We start from the raw sequence: 14,888 nt of genomic DNA on the forward strand, positions 1-14,888 counted from the left end.
GATAGGGAGTAGACAATAAGAGCGAGTACAAAGTTGAAGTCCGAGGTCCTGTGGTGGGATGAAGTTGACTTGTTGATAGAGTGAAGTCGGCTTGTAGCAACAGTGAACCAATGCCCAGGTTTGGAGATGCGTGTGGAGGGCAAGTGAGTCTCAGAGCTTTTTGAGGGGCAGAGTGCCAAATGATTAGACTGACAATTGAGATCATATGAAAAGATTAACACTAGTAAATGTGACGTGCAATAATTTGCTATGTTGACCCTGCAGTATAAGTTAGAATCCATATATGTGGCAAGAGGGTAAACGGATAAATGCTTATAAGGTAAAAGCAATTTTTTTTGGAAATGAATTTTGGCCTTAATCGAAGAAATTGCAGAATGATTAGTACAACTGACAAGTAGAATGCCTACGTTTAACTTTTTGTATTGTTAAGACTTGGAATTGGTTACAAAAATAGAAATTAGAAATGAGAAATTGCAATTAATTCAAAGTAATTACACTTGATTAAATTAGAAAGCTATGTACAGAATGCGTTAACCAAATAGCAGCTAAGAAGTGATTTTGATCGTGTTCGTGTCTGTAAATGGAGATGTCACACATCTGCCAACACTTTAAAAATGGCATTTTTGTAGTGCTTTATCCTGGATCAGTGGCGAGAGTAGCAATACAATGGGATGCGATAGTAAAATGCTGAGAATCATGTAATAAGTGAGTGTTGTGCGCTGGATACCCATGTGCCTTCATGTTGCCTAATATTGAAAGAAGAAAATCATTCAACTTTAATCAGTTACAATTAAACTTGTATCGGTTATAATTAATATGTATATATCCTTAGATATAAAGTCTCAGGATGCCAACAAGTGGTTTTTGAATCCACTATTTGAAAAGTGATATTTGCTACACATCATCTTCCAATATTTGTTAAGCTGATGCTGCGGTTAGAAAATAAATTTAAAAAATTCAAGTTGCAGTTTTTTCCAATCAGTGTTTTTCCAGTGTTATTTGACCTGACTTCATAAGAAAGTGTGAAAATGTTAATGTTTTTGTATTTTGTCATAATTAGGATATACAATTGGCATAGGCAAGCCTGAAAGTCCAGGCTAATTTTCGTGCTTTTCCTGGAGCGAGTTGAAGGTTTGTGGTCTTTAATGCTAAACTGTGTAACAGTAGAATGCACACTGGAATAGCCTTGTGTCCTATATTGCTCGAGGCCTGTTGGCATATTCACAAAGGAACTGAACTGTCAGTACGCTGTTTTCCCAGTTAGCTACACTTACCTTGTATGGAACCATTATCTACAAGGGTTTCACTAGGCAGGAAATAGCAAATACAGTAAAAACAAGCTTAGCTACCCATCACTGTCAGACTTTGCTACAGATATACCATGTTTTAAGAACCGATTCAAGCCATAAATACAACAAAATTTCAAGGCACAAAGACCCTGAATTACTGTAATTGAAGGCTTAAATCTCGACATGAATTTAGTACAAGTGAAACATTATTGCTGTAATTCTCCCTGAAATTTTCACTTGCAACCCGTGTATTTTTTTTGCCAGTTCAAATAATTACTGAAGTATGATGAGTAAGCTAAAAGGTTACTCAGTATTGCCGTGAGATGTTTGTATATTAGATGTTGCTGGCATCTCATTCAAACTTTTCTGGCTATGGCGATGCTGTAAAAGATCTCCCAGACACCAGAGGGTTTCTGACCGAACTTTCTTGTTTTCTTTAGAAATGTGCTGACTGGAAACTGTGGATCTCTGTATTCAAAACAGAAAATAATGACTTCTTTGAATTTTCAACATGCTTGCTGTGTGATTTCCTCTGATTAAGCTTTTAAAATTGGCATATTGGGAATTGTCATGCTTCTGCTTCAATGAATACTAATTAAATTACAATGGCCGTGGTTTAAACTGCACACTTCTTTAATAATATGTTGGAAAGAAAACGTGAATGCATTGTGCAGTGTGTCCTTCAGCCCAGGTTTCTAAGGTCTTTTGACAATTTTTTCACCAGTATTTCAGAACTGTTAAGAGTAGCAAGTGGAATTCTTTTAGGATTTTCCAATTATTTTGTAGTGTATATTGTATTACACATTAACCAATCTAGCAGATCTCTTAGTTTGCATCTCCTAATTAATGGACAACTGATCATTTCATTCTTTGCTGCTACCTGTGGATCTTTTGAACTTGAATCTAATTTTTGTTCTTCCAGAATATATTTTAACTGCTAAAACCCATAACTGTGGCCTTTTATAACCTTCCGTAGTGATCTATAATGACACTTAAATAATGCAGGAAGGTACTTTATTAATGAATATAAAAACAGAAAATGCTGGAAATACTCAGCAGGTCAGGCAGCATCTGGAGAGAGAAACTGAGATAACATTTCAGGTCGCTGACCTTTCATCAGAACTTACTAGATTTCCAGCACCCACAGTATTTTGCTTTCTTATTAATGAATAGTTTAGAAGAGACAGGCAGAATGGAAAAGGAGGAGGGGTAGCCTTGATAATAAAGGAGGGAATAAAGACAGTAGAGAAAAAGGATCTTGGCTCGGAAAAACAAAATGTAGAATCAGCTTGGGTGGAGCTAAGAAACAACAAGGGACAGAAAACACTAGCGGGAGTAGTCTCTAGGCCCCCTAACAGTGGTTGTAGTGTCGGGCAGAGTATAAATCAGGAAATTAGAGATGCATTTAACAGGAGTAATACAGTAATCATGGGGGATTTTAACTTTTATACAGACTGGGCAAACCAAATTTGCATAAATAGTGCAGAGGAAGAGTTCATGGAATGCTTTCAGGATAGTTTTCTAGATCAGTATGTCAAGGAACCTACGAGGGAATTGGCTATTTTAGATCTAGTACTGTGCAATGAGACCGGGTTAATTAATAACCTTGTAGTAAAGGAGCCTCTGGGGAGCAGTGATCATAATATGATTGAAATAAAGAATAGATTTGCCTTCCAAAGCTAGGCTTTATTAACTTTAAAATCTGCAGCACATCTTTCCACATCCAGTCCCAACCAAAGCTGGAAAAGAACTGAATTTAAGGTGGCCACCACACATCATGTGACATCAACTACCAATGAGATTACAACATATATCCCAAGGCAGTTAACAAACAACCAATCACAATACTTTTACTAAACAAGGAATAATCACCACATTCACCCCTCCTTTTAAAATATACTCCAACCTAAATAACCTTTACAATTTATAATTAATTATTTACAACTAAAACTATGCACAAGAATAAAACTGTTTACATGACACAATACTAAGTGAACAACAACAAATAATAACATTGCACATAAGTATTAAGTATCTCTCAACTAAAACAATATAATATAATATTTCAACAATTTTAAAACATTACTATCAATTTAAAAGTCCATTTTCAATCGGTCGACCGGATATCTTGTTCGTGTCGACCTTCTTAACCTTGGTGAAATTCCTTGCCCTCCCACACCAGAAGGCACAGAAGTATCTTCAGCAGGAAGGCTATCCATATCCCGATTTTCAACGGTTTCCGGATTAGCAATCCCATCAGAAGGTAAACTGGGACGGTCATAAACATCCATCAAGGGCTGACTAATAGAAGTATAATTATCTGCAATCGGATTGGAGACATTCGTAGTATCTGTAACAGCATCCACATTATCTAAATCATGACTATTGTTAATATCCTCAGAAGAGGGCTGGCCACCACAAGGAGCCAAGTCTTTAATTGAAACGGTACTTTCTTTCCCATCTTGGAATCGAATATGAGCATATTGGGAATTTGCCTCCAACAGCGCCACCTCCTCCACTAAAGGATCATATTTTGACAATCTAACATGGCGTCGAAGCAGCACAGGTCCCTGCATAGTAAGCCATGAAGGTACCGAATATCCCGTAGTAGATCTCTGCGGATAGTTAAAGAGCCTTTCATGGGGGGTCACATTAGTAGCCGTTGAAAGCAATGATCTAATGGAATGCAGGGCATCAGGCAGTACCATTTCCCACTGTGTATTCTTAAGGTTCCGGGATGTCAAAGCCAACATAACTGCCTTCCAGATCACCCCATTGTATCGTTCGCACTGTCCATTACCCTGGGGATTATACGGGGTAGTTCTACTAGTAGAAATTCCCCGACTCTGAAGGTATTCCTTCAACTGGGAAGACATAAAAGAACTTCCCTGATCCGAATGGATATACGCAGGCATCCCAAAGATTACAAAAAGTTGAGTCAGACATTTGATAACTGTAGCAGCTGATACATCTGCACAAGGAAAAGCAAAAGGGAACCTTGAAAACTCATCCACAACAGTAAAAATATATCGGTTTTGAGTAGTTGAAGGAAGAGGCCCCTTAAAATCGACGCTCAAACGTTCAAAAGGAGAAGTAGCCTTTATAAGATGAGCTCGTTGAGGCTTAAAGAAATTCGGTTTACACCGAGCGCAGATAGAACATGATGAAGTCATCCGCTTGACGTCTTCAACTGAAAAGGGCAAATTCTTACTGCGTACGAAGTGTATCATCCTCGTAACCCCAGGATGACATAAGGCATTGTGAAGATTAATAAGCGTATCTCCGTGAATCACAGAACAATAAGCCCTCGACAGTGCATCAGCAGCAACATTATCCTTCCCCGGACGATAAACTATGTCAAAATGGTAACATGCCAACTCAATCCTCCATCTCATTATTTTATCATTTTTGATCTTTCCAAAATGTTTAACATCAAACATAAAGGACACAGATTTTTGATCAGTTACCAACGTGAAATGTCGCCCCGATAAATAATGTCTCCATTTACGCAATGCTTCTACTATTGCGTATGCCTCTTTCTCTATTGAAGAATGTCTTTTTTCACTATTGTTCAAAGTACGTGAGAAAAAGGCCACAGGTCTTCCATTTTAGTTCAGAGTAGCCCCAATTGCAAAATCAGAAGCATCCGTCTCGATCACAAAAGGAACCTGCTAATCAATAGAATGCACAACTGCTCCTAAAATATCCTTTTTAAAATTCTCAAAACATGTCCTGGCCTCCCATGATAGAGGATATGTCGTAACCCGAATAAGAGGCCGGATCTTCCGTGAAAAATTTGCAATCCAATTAGAATAATAAGAAAACAGTCCAACAACTCGTTGCAAAGCCTTAGAATTAGTAGGACAAGATAAATTAATCAATGGTCGCAGACGTTCTGGATCTGGTTTAATCTTGTTTCCCCGAGATAATATACCCCAATAGATTTACCTCAGTAGTCGAAAAGATACATTTCTCTTTATTAAAAGTTAAACCAACTTTTTCCGCAGCTTGAAGGAATCTTTTAAAATTAGAATCATGCTCCACCCTTGATTTGCCACACACTGTGATGTCATCTAAGTATGAAAAGGTGTCAGAGAGGGAGTTATCACTTATAAAAGCATCCATTGCCCGTTGAAAACAAGCAACACCATTAGTAACACCAAATGGTATTCGGCAAAACTGATACAGCTTTCCACCAGCCTCAAAGGCCGTATATGGTTGATCCTTCTTAACAATAGGAATCTGATGATAAGCACTCTTTAAGTCAATAGTGCTAAAAACCTTATACTGAGATACTTTATTGATAAGCTCATCAATCTTAGGCAAAGGGTACGCATCTAATTGAGTATACCTATTAATAGTTTGGGAATAGTCTATCACCATTCGTTTCTTGTGTCTCTCGTTAGTCGTGACAACTACCTGTGCTCGCCAAGGCGAACAACTAGGTTCAATGATTCCTTCCAATAAGAGACGTTGAACTTCAGAATTAATAAATTCTCTATCCTGACTACTATATCTTCTTGACTTGGTAGCAATTGGCTTACAATCCAGCATCAAATTGGAAAAAAGTGATAATGGAGAAATGGATAAAGAGGTTAATCCACAAATAGATAAAGGTGGCTTAGTCCCTCCAAATGAAAGACTAAGAGACTCGTGTAACTGAAGCACATCATGTCCAATCAAAATATCCGCACAGAGATTAGGCAAAACAGATAGGCGTATATCAGTATACGTATTACCTAGAAGAATCATTTTCACAAAGCAACAACCAGCTATTTGTGAAGTAAGGGTCGTCTGAGCCATACACACCTGATACGTAACAGGCGAAATTTTCAAATGCTTCTCCTTCGCAAACTGAAGACTTATAAAACTCTCAGTACTGCCCGTATCTATAAGGGCCTTCACTTCCAACCCATTAACTTGAGCCGTAACTATAGCTTTGTTTAGGCCATGAGCAAATGCAGCAGAAATTGATGCAATAAACGCCCTATCTAAAGGCTGAATAGTCACAGAGGAGGAGGTGGTAGAGGAGGGCCCTCCCACACCAGGAGAGGAGGAGGTAATTGAACCTGATGATTTGCACATGCGTGCATAATGACCTCTCTTGCCGCATTTACTACACACAGCCTCCCGAGCAGGACACTTCAGACGAGGGTGCCGGATATTCCCACAAAAATAACACTTCTGAATCCTAGAGGCAACAGCTGCCGAAGTAGAAACTGTTTCAGAATCTAGTAAACCACTCCCATTAAGTCCACATAATTCCTTTTCATCCGAAACCATAGTCGCAGGCCGATTAAAAAGAGCATAAGAATCCGAACTTCTCTGAGCCACATCCAATGTAGAAGCTTGCTCAAAAGCACTTTTAAGATCCAAAGTCTTATTTTCTAACAACCGCTGACGAATTGATCTAGACAGTAATCCATTAATAAAAGCATCCCGTACCGATTCTTCCTTATATTCTTCAGCCGTCACGGCCTTATAATTACAATTAACACTAAAAGACACCAAAGTGCTTGTAAATAAGTATCCAAAGATTCTCCCACCTGCTGCCTACGGGCAGATAGAAGGTGACGTGCAAATACCTCATTCTTTGGTTTAACAAAAATCTTTTCCAATGTAGAAATAGCCACTTCATAAGTTTTACAGTCCAAAATATATTTATATACATCCGGAGCAATGTAGTTGATCAGCATATTCAGCTTATTTAGAGACTCTTGATCCAACACGCCCAAAAAGTTTTTAAATGTACAATACCAATGTTTCCATTTATCATCCACTCCAGCAGAATTGGGGTCAGCCTTGAATCGTTCTGGTTGAAGATATCGCTCCATTCTAACATAAAGTTAATAAATTGAAATAAAGAACAGATTTACCTTCCAAAGCTAGGCTTTATTAACTTTAAAATCTGCAGCACATCTTTCCACATCCAGTCCCAACCAAAGCTGGAAAAGAACTGAATTTAAGGTGGCCACCACACATCATGTGACATCAACTACCAATGAGACTACAACATATATCCCAAGGTAGTTAACAAACAACCAATCACAATACTTTTACTAAACAAGGAATAATCACCACAATGATAGAATTTTATGTTGCGTTTGAGAGTGATTTAGTTAAGTCCGAAACTAGGGTCCTTAACCTGAGCAAAGCAAACTACATACGTATGAGAGGCGAGTTGGCTAAGGTAGGTTGGGAAACCAAATTAAAATATATGACAGTAGAAAAGCAATGGTAAACATTTAAAGAAATAATTCATAATTCGCAACCAATATACATTCCCTTAAGGAATGAAAACACCACGGGAAAAATGGCCCAACCGCGGCTAACAATAGAAATCAAAGATAGTATTAGATTAAAGGAAGAGGCTTATAATGTTGCCAAAAAAAGTAGTAAGCCTGAGGCTTGCGAGGATTTTGCAATTCAGCAAAGGAGGACCAAGAAATTAGAAACATAGAAGATAGGAGCAGGAGTAAGCCATTCGGCCCCTTGAGCCTGCTCCGCCATTCAATGAGATCATGGCTGATCATCCAAATTCAGTACCCTGTCCCTGCCTTCTCCCCATATCCCTTGATCCCATTAGCCTTAAGAAATATATCCAACTCCTTCTTGAATATATTTAATGAACTGACCTCCACCGCCCTCTGTGGCAGAGAATTCCACAGTTTCACCACTGTCGGTGAAGAAATTCCTCCTCATCTCAGCCCTAAATGGCTTACCCCTTATCCTTAGATTATGACCCCTGGTTCTGGACTCCCCGGCCATCGGGAACATCCTTCCTGCATCTCGTCTGTCCAGGCCTGACAGAATTTTATAGGTTTCAATGAGATCCCCTCTCAATCTTCTAAACTCCAGTGAGTATAAGCCCAATCGACACATCTCTCCTCATACGTCATTCCTGCCATCTCAGGTATCAGCCTGGTGAATCTTCGCTGCACTCCTTCCATGGCAAGAACATCCTTCCTCAGATAAGGCGACCAAAACTGCACACAATACTCAAGGTGCGGTCTCACCAAGTCCCTGCACAACTGCAGCAAGACATCCTTGTTCCTGTACTCGAAACCTCTTGCTATGAAGGCCAACATACCATTTGCCTTCTTAACCGCCTGCTGCACCTGCATGCTTACCTTCAGCGACTGGTGCACAAGAACACCCAGGTCTCTTTGCACTTCCCCTTCTCCCAATCTATTGCCATTCAAATAATAATCTGCCTTCTTGTTTTTGCCACCAAAGAGGATAACCTCACATTTATCCACATTATAGTGCATTTGCCATGTTTCTGCCCAATCACCCAACCTGTCCAAATCATACTGGAGTTTCATGACATCCTCCTCACAGCATACCCTCCCACCCAGCTTTGTGCCATCTGCAAATTTGGAGATATTACATCCAATTCCCTCGTCCAGATCATTAATATGTATTGTGAACAGCTGGGGTCCTAGGACCGATCCTTGCGGTACCCCACTAGTCACTGCCTGCCACTTGGAAAACGACCCGTTTATTCCAACTCTTGGCTTTCTATCTGCCAACCAGTTCTCTATCCAAGTCAATACCTTGCTCCCAATCCCATGTGCCTTAATTTTGCACGCTAATCTCTTATGCGGGACCTTATCGAAAGCCTTCTGAAAGTCCAAATACACCACATCCACTGGTTCTCCCTTATCTATTTTACCAGTTACATCGTCAAAAAATTCCAGTAGATTAGTCAAGCACGATTTACTTTTTGTAAATCCATGTTGACTTTGTCCGATCCTGTCACTGCTTTCCAAGTGCTCTGCTATTACATCTTTTATAATGGACTCTAGCATTTTCCCCACTACCGATGTCCGGCTTACCGGCCTATAATTCCCCGCTTTTTCTCTACCACCTTTTTTGAATAGTGGGGTAACATTAGCTACCCTCCAATCCATGGGTACTGTTCCAGAGTCTATCGAGTTCTGGAAGATGACCAGCAATGCATCTACTATCTCCAGGGCCACTTCCTTAAGTACCCTAGGATGTAGATTATCAGGCCCTGGGGATTTATCAGCCTTCAATCCCGTCAACTTCCCCACCATTTCCCTACAAATACTGATTTCTTTCAGTTGCTCCCTCTCATTAGTCCCTATGTTCCCCGACAACTCTGGGAGGTTATTTGTGTCCTCCTTTGTGAAGGCAGAACCAAAGTATGTATTTAATTGGTCTGCCATTTCTTTGTTCCCCATTATAAATTCCCCTGATTCTGACTGCAAGGGACCTACGCTTGACTTCACCAATCTTTTTCTCTTCACATATCTATAAAAGCTTTTACAGTCAGTTTTTATGTTCCCTGCAAGCTTACTTTCATAATCTATTTTCCCCCTCTTAATTAATCCCTTTGTCCTCCTTTGCTGAATCCTAAACTGCTCCCAATCCTCAGGTTTGCTGCGTTTTTTGGCCAATTTATATGTCCTCTCTTTGGATCTTATGTTATCCCTAATTTCCCTTGTTAGCCACGGTTGAGTCACCTTTTTTGATTTATTTTTATGCCAAACTGGGATAAACAAATTCTGTAGTTCATTCATGCGATCTTTGAATGTTTGCCATTGCCTATCCACCGTCAACCCTTTGAGTGACATTACCCAATCAATCCTACCCAAATTGATAAAGAAAGGGAAAATAGAATGAGAGTAAACTAGCGAGAGACATAAAAACAGACTGTAAAAGCTTCTATAGGTATGTAAAAAGGAAAAAGTTTGCCAAAGTAAATGTGGATCCCTTACAGGTTGAGACAGGAGCAATTATAATGGGCAATAAGGAAGTGACAGAGAAATTAATCAAATACTTTGGGCCAGATTTTCAGTGTGCCGTGAGGCGGGCTTTCAGGCATGCGGGGGGGGGCAAAAATCCAGAATTCGGGGGTCCCGACACCATCCCGCCCAAAACCCGCCTCCACGTAAGTTTCAAGGGAGGCGGGTACCTGCCCCGTACTGGGACCCGCCGACCCGAGACGGGAAGGGATTAGTGCCAAATAACTGCCTAATCCCTATTTTGAGGGATGTCGTGTGGGATTCCCGACGGCTCCAAACCACGCCAGGTTAGAGCAGGCGGGCCGTCGGGTTGAAGGACTTGGAGGGGTCGCGATGTCGGTGTTCAGGTGAGTGATGGGTACATGAGTGCAAAGGTAAGTATGTTTGGTGTGTGTAAAGTGTGTAAAGACGTATTATTTACCTGTACTTACCTTAACAGCATTCCTCTCGGCGTCGGGAGTCCATCACTCAGCCAGAACTGAAAGCAGAATGGCTGCGATCTGTCAAAAGTGACAGCCTTCAGCTTTCAGTGTTGGTGAGAGTTCTAACTGAGTCTGTGTAGAAGGACTCAGGTTAGAAGTCAGACTGTCAGTGTTTGACAGCTTCAAACAGCTGTGAAACACTGATATTTCATCTGTCAAAAACTCGTGACAGATGAAATTTCAGCCTGTGACGTCACCTGTTGCCGGGTTGCCCTTAATTGGCCTGCTGAGCCCACTGGGCGGGCTCAACTAGGTCAATCAAGGGAAAACCGCGTCGATGGAGGCGGGACTGAAACCCGAAAGTTGTCGTCCCGCCTCCTTCCCGACAGCTTAATGAAAATCCAGCCCTTTGTGTCTGTCTTCACAGAAGAAGACGCAAAAAACCTCCTGGAAATAGCGGAGAACCAAGGGTCTAGTGAGAATGAGCAACTGAAAGAAATTAGCATTAGTAAAAAAATAGTACTAGAGAAATTAATGGGACTGAAAGCTGATAAATCCTGATAGCCTACATCCTAGGGTTTTGAAAGATGTGGCTATAGAGATAGTGGATGCATTGGTTGCCATTTTCCAAAAATCCATAGATTTTAGAACTGTTCCTGTGGATTGGAAGGTAGCAAATGTAACCCCACTATTTAAGAAAGGAGGGAGAGAGAAAATGGGGAACTGCAGACCAGTTAACCTGACATCAGTAGTAGGAAAATGCTAGAATCTATTATTAAGGGCATAGTAACAGGACATTTAGAAAATAATAATAGGATTGGGCAGAGTCAACACAGATTTATGAAAGGGAAATCATGTTTGACAAATCTGTTAGAGTTTTTTGAGGTTGTTACTAGCAGAATAGAGAAGGGGGAACCAATGCAAGTAGTGTATTTGGATTTTCAGAAGGCATTCAATAAGGTGCCACACAAGTGGTTATTAAACAAAATTAGGGCTCATGGGATTGGTGGTAATATACTAGCATGGATTGAGGATTGGTTAATGGACAGAAAACAGAGAGTAGGAATAAACGGGTCATTTTCGGGTTGGCAGGCTGTAACTCGTGGGGTACTACAAGGATCAGTGCTTGGGCCTCAGCTATTCACAATCTATATCAATGATTTGGATGAGGGGATCAAATGTAATATATCCAAGTTTGCTGATGATACAAAGCTAGGTGGGAATGTAAGTTGTGAGGAGGATGCAAAGAGGCTTCAAGGGGATATAGACAGGCTAAGTGAGTGGGCAAGAATATGTCAAATGGAATATAATGTGGAGAAATGTGAAGTTATCCACTTTGGTAGGAAAAATAGAAAAGCAGAGTACTTTTTAAATGGTGAGAGATTGGGAAATGTTGGTGTTCAGAGGGACCTTGGGTGTCCTTGTACACAAATCTCTGAAAGTTAACATGCTGGTACGGCAAGCAATTAAGAAAGTAAATGGTATGATGGCCTTTATTACAAGAGGATTTGAGTATAAGAGTAAAGACATTTACTGCAATTATATAGGGCCCTGTGCAGGAAGGATATACTTGCCATAGATGGAGTGCAACAAAGGTTCACCAAACTGATTCCTGGGATTGGGGGTTGTCCTATGAGGAGAGATTGAGTAGACTAGGCCTGTATTGTCTGGAGTTTAGAAGAATGAGAGGTGATCTCATTGAAATATACAAAATTCTTACAGGGCTTGACAGGGTAGATGGCTAGGGAGTCTAGAACCAGGGGGTCACAGTCTCAGAATAAGGGGTCGGCCATTTAGGACTGAGATGAGGTGGAGATGCCGGTGTTGGACTGGGGTGGACAAATGTAAAAAGTCACACAACACCAGGTTATAGTCCAACAACTTTATTTGAAATCACAAGCTTTTGGAGCGCTGCTCCTTCGTCAGGTGAAGTGGAGAAATGCATAAAGACACAGCTTATATAGTCAGAGAATAATGCCAGATGATTACAGGTAATCTTTCTAACTGCCATTTATCACACCTCGGCAGAGAGATAATCACAGCAATCAAAGGTGTGAATGGTGCCCAAACAGGTCAGTCAGGAAAACATTACATCAAAGAACAATGAGGTGGGGTCACAAGGGGTCAAATGTTGCAGATGCTGGGGTCTGTATGAAAAACAAAAAACAGACAAAAAAACTTTTTTTTTTGCTGGAAATCACAGCAGGTGTGTAGAGAGAACAAGCCAACGATGACTCGAGTCTGGATGATCCTACGTCAGGTGGGGTTACATGTAGCGTGACATGACCCAAGATCCCGGTTGAGGCCGTCCTCATGAGTGCGGAACTTGGTTATCAGTTTCTGCTCTACGATTTTGCGTTGTCGTGTGTCTCGAAGGCCGCCTTGGAGAATGCTTACCCGAAGATCGGAGGCTGAATGTCCTTGACTGCTGAAGTGTTCCCCGACTGGGAGGGAACACTCCTGCCTGGCGATTGTTGCGCGGTGTCCGTTCATCCGTTGTCGCAGTGTCTGCATGGTCTCGCCGATGTACCATGCTCCGGGGCATCCTTTCCTGCAACGTATGAGGTAGACAACGTTGGCCGAGTCACATGAGTATGTACCATATACCTGGTGGGTGGTGTCCTCATGTGTGATGATGGTATCTGTGTTGATGATCTGGCATGTCTTGCAGAGGTTGCCGTGGCAGGGTTGTGTGGTGTCGTGGTCGCTGTTCTCCTGAAAGCTGGGTAATTTGCTGCGAACGATGGTCTGTTTGAGGTTAGGCGGCTGTTTGAAGGCGAGTAGTGGAGGCGTGGGGATGGCCTTAGCGAGGTGTTCGTCGTCATCGATGACATGTTGAAGGCTGTGAAGAACATTGAATAGTTTCTCCGCTCCGGGGAAGTACTGGACGACGAAGGGTACTCTGTTGGTTGTGTCCCGTGTTTGTCTTCTGCGGAGGTTTATGCGATTTTTCGCTGTGGCCCGTCGGAACTGTCGATCGACGAGTCGAGCGTCATATCCCGTTCTTACGAGGGCGTCTTTCAGCGTCTGTAGGTGTCTATCGCGTTCCTCCTCGTCTGAGCAGATCCTGTGTATTCCCAGGTCTTGTCCATAGGGGATGGCTTCTTTAACGTGGTTAGGGTGGAAGCTGGAGAAGTGGAGCATCCTGAGGTTGTCCGTGGGCTTGCGGTGGAGTGAAGTGCTGAGGTGTCCGTCTTTGATGGAGATTCGTGTGTCCAAGAATGAAACCGATTCTGAGGAGTAATCCATGGTGAGTTTGATGGTGGGATGGAACTTGTTGATGTTATCATGTAGTCTTTTCAGTGATTCTTCGCTGTGGGTCCATAGGAAGAAAATGTCGTAGATGTATCTGGTGTATAGCGTTGGTTGGAGGTCCTGTGCAGCGAAGAAGTCTTGCTCGAACTTGTGCATGAAGATATTGGGGTGCGAATTTGGTCCCCATGGCTGTTCCGTGTGTTTGGGTAAAGAACTGGTTGTCGAAGGTGAAGACATTGTGGTCAAGGATGAAGCAGATGAGTTGTAGGATGGTGTCTGGAGATTGGCTGTTATTGGTGTTGAGTACTGAGGCTGTCGCAGCGATGCCGTCATCGTGGGGGATACTGGTGTAGAGTGCCGAGACGTCCATTGTGGCGAGGAGTGTTCCTGGTTCAACTGGTCCGTGGGTGCTGAGTTTCTGTAAGAAGTCTGTGGTGTCGCGACAGAAGCTGGGGGTTCCCTGTACGATGGGTTTCAGGATGCCCTCGACGTATCCAGAGAGGTTCTCACACAGGATTCCGTTTCCTGATACGATAGGACGTCCGGCTGTGTTGGCTTTGTGTATCTTTGGGAGGCAGTAGAAGTCGCCCACGCGGGGAGTACGTGGGATGAGAGCGCGTAGGATGCTTTGAATGTCTGGATCGAAGGTCTTGATCAGTCTGTTGAGTTGGCGGGTGTGTTCTTTGGTCGGATCTGCGGGTAATTGTCTGTAGTGTTCCTGGTTGTCCAGTTGTCGGTATGCTTCTTTGCAATAGTCCGTTCTGTTCTGTATGACGATGGCTCCTCCTTTGTCTGCTGGTTTGATGACGCTGTTGCGGTTGGTCTTGAGAGCGTGGATGGCGTTGCGTTGTGCTCGGGTGACATTCTGGGCTGTCTTGTGAGTGCGGCTGATGAATCTGGCGTTGATGCATCTCCTGACAGCTTGAGCATACATGTCAAGCTTAGGGCAGCGATCTTCTTCACTCAGAGGGTGGTGAATCTTTGGAATTCTCTACCCCAGAGGGCTATGGAGGCTCAGTCGTTGAGTATATTCAAGACAGAGATTGATAGATTTTTGGATATTAAGGGAATCGAGGGATATGGCGATCGTGCAGGAAAGTGGAGTTGAGGTAGAAGATCAGCCATGATCTTACTGAATGGTGGAGCAGGCT

General features: G+C 42.1%; 1 protein-coding gene across 2 annotated transcripts in view; it reads left to right on the forward strand.

Moving 5' to 3' along the window:
• The window catches only part of LOC147114545 (serine/threonine-protein kinase 3-like), a 180,920-nt gene that overhangs the window by 34,730 nt on the left and 131,302 nt on the right, over positions 1-14,888 (forward strand). The window contains exon 5 of one of the 2 annotated variants that reach the window (XR_015078952.1): positions 1,061-1,131. The exons of the other annotated variant lie outside the window; for it this stretch is intronic. The gene's annotated coding sequence lies outside the window, so the exon portion shown is untranslated. The remainder of the gene's footprint in view (positions 1-1,060; positions 1,132-14,888) is intronic. 2 annotated transcript variants of the gene reach the window in all.

Source organism: Somniosus microcephalus, chromosome 7 (genome assembly GCF_052327205.1).
Source record: "Somniosus microcephalus isolate GS21.2 chromosome 7, FLI_Smic_1.0, whole genome shotgun sequence".
Taxonomy (NCBI): Eukaryota; Metazoa; Chordata; class Chondrichthyes; order Squaliformes; family Somniosidae; genus Somniosus; species Somniosus microcephalus.